We start from the raw sequence: 12,561 nt of genomic DNA, 5'->3' as shown, positions 1-12,561 counted from the left end.
TCTGTCACCCTCACAGATAACTTGAGATAAATCATGGAAAACCCTTTGTCTTACTCATAGTAACATAGAGGGAACAACACAGTGTATTACTTTTTCTCTGATTTTGAAACATGATGCAATTGAAAGGAAATAAGTAGTTATATTTTTACATGATTCTTGAATACCATATATTGGGTCTCCTGTTACTTTATTAGGTTTTCATTATCAGTCATTGTTATAATTTGCTTAGAATATAATATACTTCATACATCTGAACAAATAAACCATGGTTAAAAGTATAATGATAAAATTATATATTATCTTTCAAATTATTATAATCAAAAGAAATGGGATATATCATATTGAATTATATAATTCATTTCCTCAAAATAATAGGAACATTTTTTTATACTAAGTAATTAATAAGCAAATTTTAGCTATCTCATATCATATTGATAACTGGAATGGTGAGCCGAAGTGTTTTCACAGGGTCGTGTCTCGTGACTCCAAAGAATGAGCTCCGCGGACCAGAAAATTTAAGCAAAAGTGTACAAAATTTATTACAAGCAGATTCAGATTCCCCGCAAGGGGAGGGGGACCAATAGTGGGCTGCCTGGTAAAGACTTGCGGTCCAGGGGCATATATTTGCCACAAGCCGGCTCTATGTCTACTGTGTCATCACCTGACTGATTCCCTCAATTGTTCTTGCCCAGCAACTGACCTGAACTTTCCCTGTTTCAATGTGTTCTGTCTCTGTTCCTATGCTGAACTTTCTCTGTTTCTATGCGTTCGTACACCTTGTTGCTGCAGGCCCTCCCTTGGTTTCCCCTGCCTCCTGCTTTAAGTCCAGAAACATTTTATTATTTCTGCTTGGTTGGTTCCTGTGGTTAGGCTGCTCAAACTGCTGTGTCTGCCCCTGCCTATGTCCCACCTGCCTTTGTTTTCCACTGGACCCCTGCCCTATCTGCCTGCGTTTCAAGCTAACTTCTCTCAATATTTGTTAATAAGGACATAAAGGAAGTAAACATTAATAATATTTCCATGATGAAAAGGAAAACATAATTCACTATTGAAAGAGTGTGAGCTAAGTATACATCACTAATGATTTTTTTTTTTTACTTTTAAGAAAAAAGTGCTCTCTAAACTCTGACTTTCAATGTAAGTAAAAAATAATCTTTTTTGAAATTTGTCTCTTCTAGAAGAACCATTATAAAACAAAAAACTTTAAATGTTGTTGTTATTGCTGTTATTTATTTTTTTGGTAGATTAGGGGTGAAAGAGATAGAAATTTCTCTCCCTTTCCCTCCCCACCATCATTTGTATTTTTGTTTAGATAAATTATGTCAATATGCTTTCAAGATTACTTATTATTTACCCGGGTGAATCTCACCTGTTCTTAAGCCCATTCTTTGCAAGGATTCTTCATTTTTTATACTATCCTTTTTTCCAGCATTTGCTTGTTCTACATATGTCACTTTTCTGCTGAAATTTATTATTTGTTCACCTGTATTATTCACTTTTCCCATTTCATTTTAACACATTTTTTATTATAGGTTTATTCAATTTTCTGTCTGAAAATTTCAACAGATACATCTTCCTTGAGTTTTTTTTTATTGATTATTCCCTCTCTTGTAGACAGTTTATAAATACTTGCTTTTATGTGCACCATATATTTTATTATATAGTGGACATTTTATTTGAAAGTCAAGTAGATGTTCAAGTAAATAATATTTACCCCAGGAAATGACACATTCTTTCGACTGTCAAACAAATTAAATGAAGAACTGAGTCAATATAATATTTCACAAAATCAGGTATGGGATTTTGTTGCATCCTTAGTTATTTTCAGTTCACCATTGACTTCAAATAGTTTGAGGGCGGGATCATAACTCCCCCTGCAGGGAGATCCACAGAATTCTTTACGTTTATAGCCAATTTTCCAGCTTTCTGAAACATTTGAATGTTTTTTATTTTTCAGATTTACTTATTGCTCCTTTTTTCCCAAAGACAGAAGAACCTACTAGAGATATTCTTTTGTGTGTTACTATCAGAAATCCGTACGCCTCTTAATCACCTTAGTTATTATCTTATACACACTAAGAAGCTACAGAGAGCTATTGTTTCCTACTTTCTTCTGGCTTTTTCTGCTTTACAGTCTATTTGCCAGATTTTTCTGGCACCAGGAAATTTTCTTTGCTCTCGATCCCAACCCCCAGTTATATACACTCTGTGAGATCTCTCTTTCCTGCCCCCCACCCCCCACCCCGCCCCAGCCTTCATAGTGCTGCTACACTCTCCTCAGTGAATATCTGACATGTCCCAACTTTTAGCAATCCTATGCTATTTCCAGACTGGATTAAGAAGGGCACTAAATACTTCTCAGATCTCTGCTTTCAACCTTCTGTGTACCAACCTATATAGTTGTTGAAGATATATGTCTTATATTACCATTAAGAGTTTATTACACGTTTTTCCAGTTTCTCTTTATTGCATTAATGATGGTTTTATCTTTTTATTTCCACTATAACTGAGATGAATCTATTCTTTAATGATGGGCTTGTGTCTTGCTATAATTTAGTATTTTTATGTTTGTAGGAATTTTTAAGAAGTGATTTTGTTTGCTAATCAAGTTTTTTGTTATCACTAGGGTTGAAGCAACAGTGCCTTGTAACATTTTCATGTAATGAGAATTGAAAGTCCTAGGCTTTCAATGATATCTCTATTTTCATAAATTAGTAAATTAAAATGATTTATGGGAAAACAAAAATATATTACATTTTTCAATTAATGAATGTATACTAAAGTCAAACACTATATCAATATACATTATATTTATGTATCTTGAGACCATTCATTTCTATTTGTTCAGTTTATATGGTGAGCTTTTTTTCATTAGTGACTATGGATTATATTTCTGTCTGTTTCATAGAAATCCTCACAATGTTAAGCACATAATACAAAACTAGTGAAAACATATTGGGCAGTAACTTTAGAATACTAACTTTGCAACAATTTTCATCATTCAAATGTGATTACCTTTAAAGATAATTTATTATTTTAATGTTGGACTTATTCCAAATGTTTTCCTTTTCTATTTTTTTAAGATAATGTACATCAGTATTATGTCTCAGTTAATCAATATTCATCTCTCATCATAAACACAATTTTGAAATTGCCTCTAGACCTATGATGATATGAAGTTGAAATTATGTTGCAGGAAACATCTGGTTATTTTTCTTAAATTTATTTGTACCCATTAATATATGGTAGTCATTTTCCCTCTAATATAAACAGGAACTATATTCAATTATCTGGGCTAGGGACAAGCTGTTCTTTGCTTTTCTAAACCAAGAAGAACATTCTTTTGATTTATGAAATGGTTTTGGAGACTTGTGGTATAAAATCTCTAACGAAACAGATTATGACCATGTGGTAAGCTTATTTAGCTAATAAAGTCAACATAAAGTTATATTAAATCTAAGTTTTCAATTGATCAGAAGAAACTTAGAATTTCCTATTATATTTTAATGTCCCCAGCACTTATATATTTGGATGGGCTAGACTACTTTGAGAATGAAATAGGAGGGAAATAGCATGTGTGCCACATGGCTTACTGTGTTGACATCTATGTTTCTATTTTGTATTTAGGATAAATTGTACTGGTTTGTTATTTACTTTATTATATAATCCTATCTAATAAAAGAGTAATAGGCAAATTGACCATCACTCCAACACACAAGATGGCTGCTCCCATGTGGTCAAAGATGGCCGCCCCCATGTGGACCCAAGATGGCCACCACAGATGGCCTGCAGGGGAGGACAGTTGGGGGCAACCAGGCCTGCAGGGGACGGCAGTTAGAAGTGACCGGGCTGGCAGGGGAGGGCAGTTAGGGGTGACCGGGCCAGCAGGGGAGTGGTTAGGGGCAATCAGGCAGGCAGGCAGGTGAATGGTTGGGAGCCAGCAGTCCTGGATTGGAGAGTGCAGGCTGGGCTGAGGGACACACTCCTCCCCCCATGCACAAATTTCATGCACCAGGCCTCTAGTTTGAAATAAACATGTATCTATTTTGTTTTTTAAATATATTTTTATTTAAATCAGAGAGGAAGGGAGAGAGAGAGGCATCAATGATGAGAGAGAATCATTGATTGGCTGCCTCCTGCTTCAAAACCAGGGATCCAGCCACAACCCGGGTATGTGCTCTTGACTGGAATTGAACCTGGGACCCTTCAGTCCATAGGCCAATGCTCTATCCACTGAGCCAAACTGGCTAGGGAAACATGTATCTATTTTGAATAAACTGCTTTCAAAATCACTTAGATTTACACAGGCCTGATTTATACAAATTACTGCCAAGAAATCATTGTAAAAGTTATAATTATTTATACTTACAAATGACCTCAAAGTTTACATTTTGTTGACTTTAATATCCTATATAATAAAACCCTAATATGCAAATCGAACAACCAGTGGAATGACCGGTAGCTATGATGTGCACTGACCACGAGCTGGCAGATGTTGAGCATTTGCCCCTTGAGAGGGAGGTGACCGGTGGTGGTGATCGGGGGATGCGGCCAGCCAGTGGGTGGCACCAAGCTGCCAGCCAAGGCGGGTGCCAGCAGGGCTCCCCCAATTGCACCTGCAGCTGGTCGCACAACAGAGGGAGGCAACCAGCAGTGGCAGCATGGGTGGGGGGGAGAGGCAGCCAGCAAGCAGCTCCAGGCCGTCAGCCAAGATGGGTGCCAGAAGGGGCCCTCTGATCGCCCCACCTGTCAATTGTGCCACAGATGGCCCTGATCACTGTCCAGGCCTAGGGACCCTACCCTATATATTGGGAACAGTCTCTTAGATTTAAAAATTAACACTGAAAAAAAAACAGAATGATACAGTAATGACATGCATGGACTCTGGCTTGCACATTTTGTGGTCAGCCCTGACTCTGACACTTACAACTGTGTGACAAAGCCAATTACTTAACTTCTCTTTGCTTCAGTTTTTCCACCCATAAGATGGGGAAAATGGTTCTACTGCCTCAGAAGGATCATGTTATGTACTACTTTTTATAATCAGGGCCAAAAAATGTAGCTGCCCATACAACAGCAAGATGCCTTTCACCTGTATGAAAAGTATGGTCACTGGAGCATGCAGCATCCCAGATTGCGGGAGAGATGTCCAACTGCGGGTTTAGGCTCAACATCCCCCAAGGCATCCCAGATTGCAAGAGGATGCAGGCCAGGCTGAGGGACCATACCACCCATACACAAATTTCATTCACCAGGCCTCTAGTACCATACATAAAACTGTTCATAAAATAAAACTAATAGAATGGAGAAAAGTATTGATTCACTTGCTTTTAAAATTATAGCAACATATTTTTAGAGAGCTGAAGAATTCCCACAGCAGAAACACTTTTACTCTTTTATTTTTTTTTCTACTAGAAATTCAAGCGCTAATGCTGTCAACTTCAAAAGCAAGGTTAAATTTGACACAATTTGCCATGAATTTACTACTAACTTTAAAATAGTTTAAGAAAGGAGTATAAGCTGATGACTGCAATCTACAATTCAATTGATGTTTGCAACATTTCTTTTATTGTGCACTTAGCTGTTCAACTTCCTATGTGGTCATTTATCATCTATTTCCAGCTTTCGAGGCCAAAGTGATAATTTATCATTTTATGTGCTTCAAAATTTCACTAGATTATAACTTTTTCTTAAGACAGTTGCAAGAGGTAAAACTTAATTTTCTTAATTACAGTTTTGGGAAAAGCCTATATAAATGAAATAATTTTGTTTGATTCCTTTCCTATGAATTTAAGTTATTTCATCATATACAAAATGTTAGTTATTACTGAAATTTTTTTTAAAAATTAAATTTTCCTTTAAATTTTCAGGTTTTTTGTTGTTGTTGTTGTTGTTGTTGTTGTTCTTGCAACAAGAATCCAAGTTTCTCAAGGCCAAAGATGATTGATAAGGCAAAAATGGTCATCATTAAAATTGTAATCATTCTAAATAAAGAGACATACTCTTTTATTTTAAATTTGCTGAGAATTAAGATATATAACATTGCTTAGCTTTTTTTATGACTGATAAAACTGGATGAAAAGTTCTATGGAAAAATGTGATTAGGGAGTGACATCAGCAAGATGGGTAAATAAGACGTAGCCTCACTCATATACCTCTCGCAAGAACAACAAGTTAGTATCCAACCAGAGACAGAGTGCCTCTGTGGAAGCAATGGGATCGAGCCCCATGTGTCAATGGACCTGGGAAGAGTTTGAATACACATGCATCATGACCTTGGTCCTGGCCATGGACCTTGAAGTGGCCCATGAACTGGCTCCAGCCCTCTTGGCTGCACTGCAAGGTTCCCTGGGGAGCACTGACTTTTACAGTCACCCATGGACAAGGGCCTTTGTGGAAGTCTAGTGGTCATGCAAACACATTGCTGGAAGAAATAATCTGAAATGGTACTCACTGGAGAGAGTAAGAAGAACAGCTTGACTTACCTGTGTCACCTAATCCCCAAGGCAACACAGCTTAGTGCCAAGAGAACCCTTTGTGCCTATTTTTTTCTCCCATGGGGGAAACTGAGAACATGTGAGTGCCCAGCTGAACAGGACACTGCCAATGGGACCCATTTCATCTCACCTCATCCAGAATATTGAGTCATGAGTGTAAGACTTGGGGTTGGTGAGCAGCTGGGTGAACCAGCAGACAGGCCCTGGAAGAAAAAGTTTCAAGGGCATCCAGATCCAAATAACTGCAGCAGTGTCTTCATTAGGAGGCCTGCAGATGAGCTGCTGGGACACCTAACCTGCCTCTAGCACTCCCGAATGTCTCCATGACACATTTCCACACCCCACATCCAGCTTGCTGTGTGCACTCACAATGCAGGTGAAAGCAAGATTTGGCTAATGGCTAGTGAACATGTGCAGAAGGCCAGCCTGACTCTGTAGACCAGGAGAGAACACAAACTTGAGCATTCAGCACTGCCCTTGGGAAAGCAAAAAGGAGGCTGTCACACCCAGTCTAGTTCATTGTAGGATTGTTAGAGGGCACATGAGTGTAAGAATCCTGCCACAAGAGAGAGCAAGAAGTTTGGAGCGGACCTATCCAGAGAGAGTCTGAGAAAGCACCAGAATTGCTAGCAGAATAAAGAAAAATGTTTCTCCCCTGGAATCAGACAGCAGAAACTGGAGAAGGTTACTTCTACCTTCAGTGCAAAGAGAGTAACACAAGATTTCAAGGAACATGAAAAATTAAGAAAACATGACACCATAAAAGATCAAAATTTTCTTCCAGTAAATGACTTCAAAGACATGGTGCTTTGTAATTTACTCCATAAAGAGTTTAAAATAGCTGTTTTAAGGAGACTCCTTGAGCTACAAGAAAGCACAGATAGACAATTCACCAAAATCAATCCCACTTCTGGTTATATATCCAAAGGAAATAAATCCTAATATTTAAGAGATATCTGCACTCCTAAATTCATTGCAGCATTATTTATAATAGCCAAGATATGGATATAATCTAAATATTCTTTGACAAATGAGTGGATAAGGAAGAGATAATTAACAATGGGATAGAATTCAGCCATGAGAAAGAAGTAAATCTTGCCATTTTATGGCCATATGGATGAATCTCAAGAATGTTATGCTAAGTGAAGTCATACAGAGGAAGACAAATATTATATGACTAGAGGCCCAATGCATGGATTTGTGCACTGGGGGAGGGGGTCCCTCAGCCCAGCCTGCACCCTCTCACAGTCTGGGACCCCTCAGGTATCAGGCCTAACCCAGCAGTCAGACATTCCTCTCACAGTCTGGGGCTCTAGCAGTCTGGGACTCCTCGCTCCTTACCGTCTGCCTGCAGTGGAAGTGGGAGAGGCTTCTGCCACTGCCGGACCAGTCGTCAACTGTGAGTCCAGCTTCTGACTGAGTGGAGCTCCCCCTGTGGGAGCACACTAACCACCAAGGGGCAACTCCTGCATTGAGCATCCGCCCCCTGGTGGTCAGTACACGCCATAGCAACCGGTTGTTCCACCGTTCGGATTTGCATAATATTAGGGTTTTATTATATAGGATATCATTCATATGTGGAATCTAAAAAAAGATGAACTTATAGAAACTGAGAATACAGTTGTGGTCTCCAGGGGCTGGGTGACTTAGGAAATTAGGAGACATTTGTCAAAGGGTACAAACTTGCAGTTATAAGATAAACTAGAGGCCCATTGTACGAAATCATGCATGGGTAGGGTCCCTAGGCCTAGCCTGTGATCAGGGCCATCTTCTGCCCACTGGCCAGTCCCCAGTCCCATTCTGTGCCACCCACCGGTTCCCTGTGGTTCCCCATTCACCATGCTGTGATCAGAGCCTGAGGGCCAGGGGGAAGGACCAAGAGGTTGTCAATGCACCTCATAGCGACTGGTTGAGCGGTTGTTCCAGTTGTTACGCTGTTATGGTTGCTGGGCTTTTATTATATAGGATAAGTTCTTGGAATCTAAGATACAGCATAGTGACTAGGGTTAAGAGTAATGTATTATATACTTGAAAATAACCAAGAGAATAGAATTTAAATGTTTCACCACACACACACACACACACAACGATTATGTGAAATGACAGAGGTGTTAACTAACCAAATTTTGGTAATTATTTTGCAATATTAAGTGAATGATTTTATTACTTTGTACACTTTAAACTTATATAATGTTAAATATTAATCATATTTTATTAGAGGTATGAAAAACATAAAAATTTAAAACATTATAATGTGATAAGTGAAAAAGTAGAAGAACACTATGAATATTCTTTTCTGTACTGAAAATATTTTATGTATATATCTGTATATATACATATATAATTAGTAAAATAATAGAATTAAATACTTTGAATAAACAGTATTTGTTGAATTACCTATAGAGAAAGTTAATAAGGAATGTCAAATTGTACCAATTTTAGAGGTTAGGCATGCCATTAAAATTTATCTATACATTGTGAGTGTCCCTTCATGGAAATTTCAGAGTAGAAAATTCAAGAAGTCAATCCAGGCAACAAAAAAAATATGAGCTGTCAAGAACCATGAAAATCAATATTATAGAATTCTGAAGTATAGTTGAACACTTAAAGCATTGAGAGTTCTGTTCAATTAAGAAAATAGTACATTTTGAGGGATTTTGTCATTTGCATAGAATCAACCATCTCTCTCCCTCCAGCCCCATAGGAGGCAGTTGTGGGAAAGGTGGACTGAATTCCTGGTTTCTGTTCCTAGTGTGTCTTGCTGGTGCCAGTTCGGCAATAAGATCTTTATTCCCTAAGAATTGAGCATGTATTTTAATTTTCCTCTTGGTTCACTGAGGGTCCAGTGTGGGGTCTGGCTATTGTTCTTGCCTCCTTGGGCTGAAATGACTTCCTGGGTTGGGTCTGAAGAACCCATTTATTTTTGTTTCTTTTCTTACTGGATTCAAATGTTCAAGGAAATCTGTCAGGTCACTGGCTGACTGCAGAGATAATAAACACTCAGAAATTTCAAGCCAAGTAAGTGGAACTGCCCAAAGGCAAGATATAAATTTTATTTGAACGTGCTTGGCAGTGGGAACTGTGTCACTACTTCACTTTTCTTTAACTTCTAAATGTTTGGCCATGGTCTCTGGATCTTAATTAGATACCCTCTGAATTCCACATCTCTCATTTCTTGTTTCGTACCCTAATCATTAAGTCATTTTAAAACTTGCCAGTGTTGAAACAATTTCTGATTCCTTTCATCTATAAATTGTATGAAATTTTTAAAATGTCTGTTTGATTCTAAAAACAAGGTTACCCTTATAATCTATATTCCTTAATGTTTATTTCTATTATACCACTTTAATCTGATAGTTAATTTGTTTTACAAACTTGGTCATAGCTCATTTTTATGAGTGTTATAAGCCTTCAATCATGTGGTTAGTTTTCTGATGACAGTGTTTATGTATGTTAACGTATTTCTAAAGTAAAGAAAAATGTAATTTAATGAAAATAAAGGCCATAGCTAAGTTCAAATATCTATAAAATAATAAATATCTTGTAAACAGATACCTATTTAATGCCAAAGTACTAAGCATTGAATGGAAGAAGAGAATGCAAATGTCATCTGTTATGCATCTTTGACTCAATCTGATCTTGTTGTTGTTTTTTATCTTCCTCAATTTTATCCCATTAGCTAAAGGGATGTAGAGGTTGAGACTCAGCTGGCACAGTTCCTGTCTCTGGCTCTGAAACAACAGGGTGTTCTGGGATGAATATTGAGTGGGAGCAGTGGGCTCAGAGAATCTTTCCGTCCTCCTAAGGCAGGCATGGAGAAAGGACCAGATGTGGATTTGGTGTGCATGGCAGAAGATACTGAGAAACTATCTACATTGAATGAAATATCTTCCACATTAATGCAAATGCTATGAGTTTTATGTAGCTCAAATAAAGATGAAATTCTGAGATTTTCTGAAAAGTTTAGAACAAGTTAATATTATGTCTCCTGTTTCTGAAACTAAATTTTAAACTCCAGTATCATTTTCCTACATTTAACTATGAAACATTTATTATTTTTTAAATATTACATGCACTGTGTAAGACATATAAAGGATATATTATATTTAATTATGTTTATAATTTTAAAAGAGCATAAAAACACAAATTGAGAGAACTGTATTCTTTCAAGGCTAGAAAAGGAATATCTGAATAGATTGGAATTTCTCTCCCAAGTAAATATGATGCAAAGTTCATACACTCATTCTATCCATTTATTTTCTAAGTAAATTTACAAAGCCACAGTCAGCTAATGTTGGCACAGCACTTGGTTTCATAGGGAGAGAACGCTAAATTCTAGGGTAACTGCTTTTCCTGTTTATTAAAAAATAACTTGGGTATTATATTGGATAGACTAATATTGTTACAGGAGATGAATTATGGGCCATACATATCATCCATTTGTGAAGCTACTTTTTAGATTTGCTTTTCCTATGCCCTGAAAAATAGATATGAATAGGATATGAATAGAAGATATATTTTTATAAGAAACATTATTCAAAGATATTAAACTGGATAGATTCCATCAAGTTGCTAAGTCTTAGTATTTAATACTGTCTATTAAGTTAGTATACTTTAATAATCCCAGAAATTTAAGAATACCAATTGAAAACTGAAAATGTGTTGATTTAGAGAGGAGGTGAAGTAGTCTCTTGCTGGAAGCTAATTCTAGCAGGGCATAATAAAATGCAAGAAGTCCTCAAAAGGTTGATGGGCTTCTATATTCAGCAGGGCTGAATCATGTTATTGCCTCCTGGAACAGCTGAAAGCATTTCCCCAAACCTGAAAATCTACATGTTATTACCTCCTGCTGGCCAAACAGCTGAGCAGCTGTGGGCATTTCCCCAAACCTAAAGATTTGCATATATTATTGCCTGCTAACTGACAATGCCTACTGTATAGCAAACCTTAACCTTTGATATGTATATCTGCTTTGCTTTAGGGCAATTTGTGTTAATAAAGAGCAAGGGGTCCGGAGATTCAGAGAGAACTTGGTTACTATAGCTAAGTCTCCTCTGGCTCCCCCATGTATTCCAAATTTATACTTTTAGTCTCTTTATTAATTTACCCGCAGCCCCTTCTCCAGATTCCTGAACCCTTCTAGATTCTGAGAAACACCCCCGCAGTTTCTTGCATTACTTTACTCTGATTCACCTAACCATCTAGAACACAGGCAGTGACAGATAGGCATTAAGAGATACTAACTCCTTAAAGAATAATGACAGAATCATGAGTTCAAGAAAAAGCTCAGAAAAAAAAGAGCAAACCTCTGCCTGTGGTGGTCTCAGCATTGCACCACCTTGGTAGTATAGTGTCAGCTGGTGAGGGAAAGGGCCATAGAAACACGTAAGTGAAATTAAACAACCCACACAATGGTGATTAGGCTTTTAGGTTTCTCTCTTATAAATAATGAGATTTGCCTATCCTTTTCCATCTATACTCTAGGGTGCATTGAAAAGGCTAACAATAGGTTCTATTATGAGGATTTTTAAAAGTCACTTTCAAGAAGATGTTAATAATTACATACTTTAACTTGCTTTTGCAATGAGCTTATTGCAAAGCTATACTAGAGCATAGTGATATTAATATAGCACATATAACATTAAAGCTGAACCTTATTTCCCTCAAATTCACATGTAATGTCATGATGTCATATTTGCTATACTCAAAAATGTGTCATAACTGGCTAACTCCCAGGAACTCTGTACTCACACAAACAGTGTGATAAAAATAAGAAAGTAATTAGTCAATAATCATTCAGCTGTTGTTTTCTATATAGTTTTTAGACACAATAATATATTCCAGGGAACCTAAAAATAAAGATTAATTTGTGCTTAATTGAGAACAATGCCCAGTGTAGTCAACTTACATCAAATAAATGTGCTTTCAAATAACTTTTTCATTTAAAGCTGAAGTTAAAATGTGATTCAAAAAGATGAGTAGACAAAATGCATGTGGGTATATTGGTTTCTTTGTATGTGATGTGCACAAACCAGATTAGTTTCCATTTAATGCATTCTGATAT

General features: G+C 37.1%; 1 long non-coding RNA gene across 1 annotated transcript in view; it reads left to right on the top strand.

Moving 5' to 3' along the window:
• Window positions 1–11,790, top strand: part of LOC106726535 — a 17,033-nt gene extending 5,243 nt beyond the window's left edge. Inside the window, exons 2-3 of the long non-coding RNA XR_001362605.1 lie at window positions 6,106–6,108; window positions 11,777–11,790. This is a non-coding gene — a long non-coding RNA (uncharacterized LOC106726535). The remainder of the gene's footprint in view (window positions 1–6,105; window positions 6,109–11,776) is intronic.
• The last annotated feature ends 771 nt before the right edge of the window (window positions 11,791–12,561 follow it).

The sequence above is a fragment of the Myotis brandtii genome, unplaced genomic scaffold, assembly GCF_000412655.1.
Source record: "Myotis brandtii unplaced genomic scaffold, ASM41265v1 scaffold279, whole genome shotgun sequence".
Classification (NCBI taxonomy): domain Eukaryota; kingdom Metazoa; phylum Chordata; class Mammalia; order Chiroptera; family Vespertilionidae; genus Myotis; species Myotis brandtii.
The sequence above is the reverse complement of the archived record's forward strand: the minus strand, read 5'-3'. Positions and strand labels throughout refer to the sequence as shown.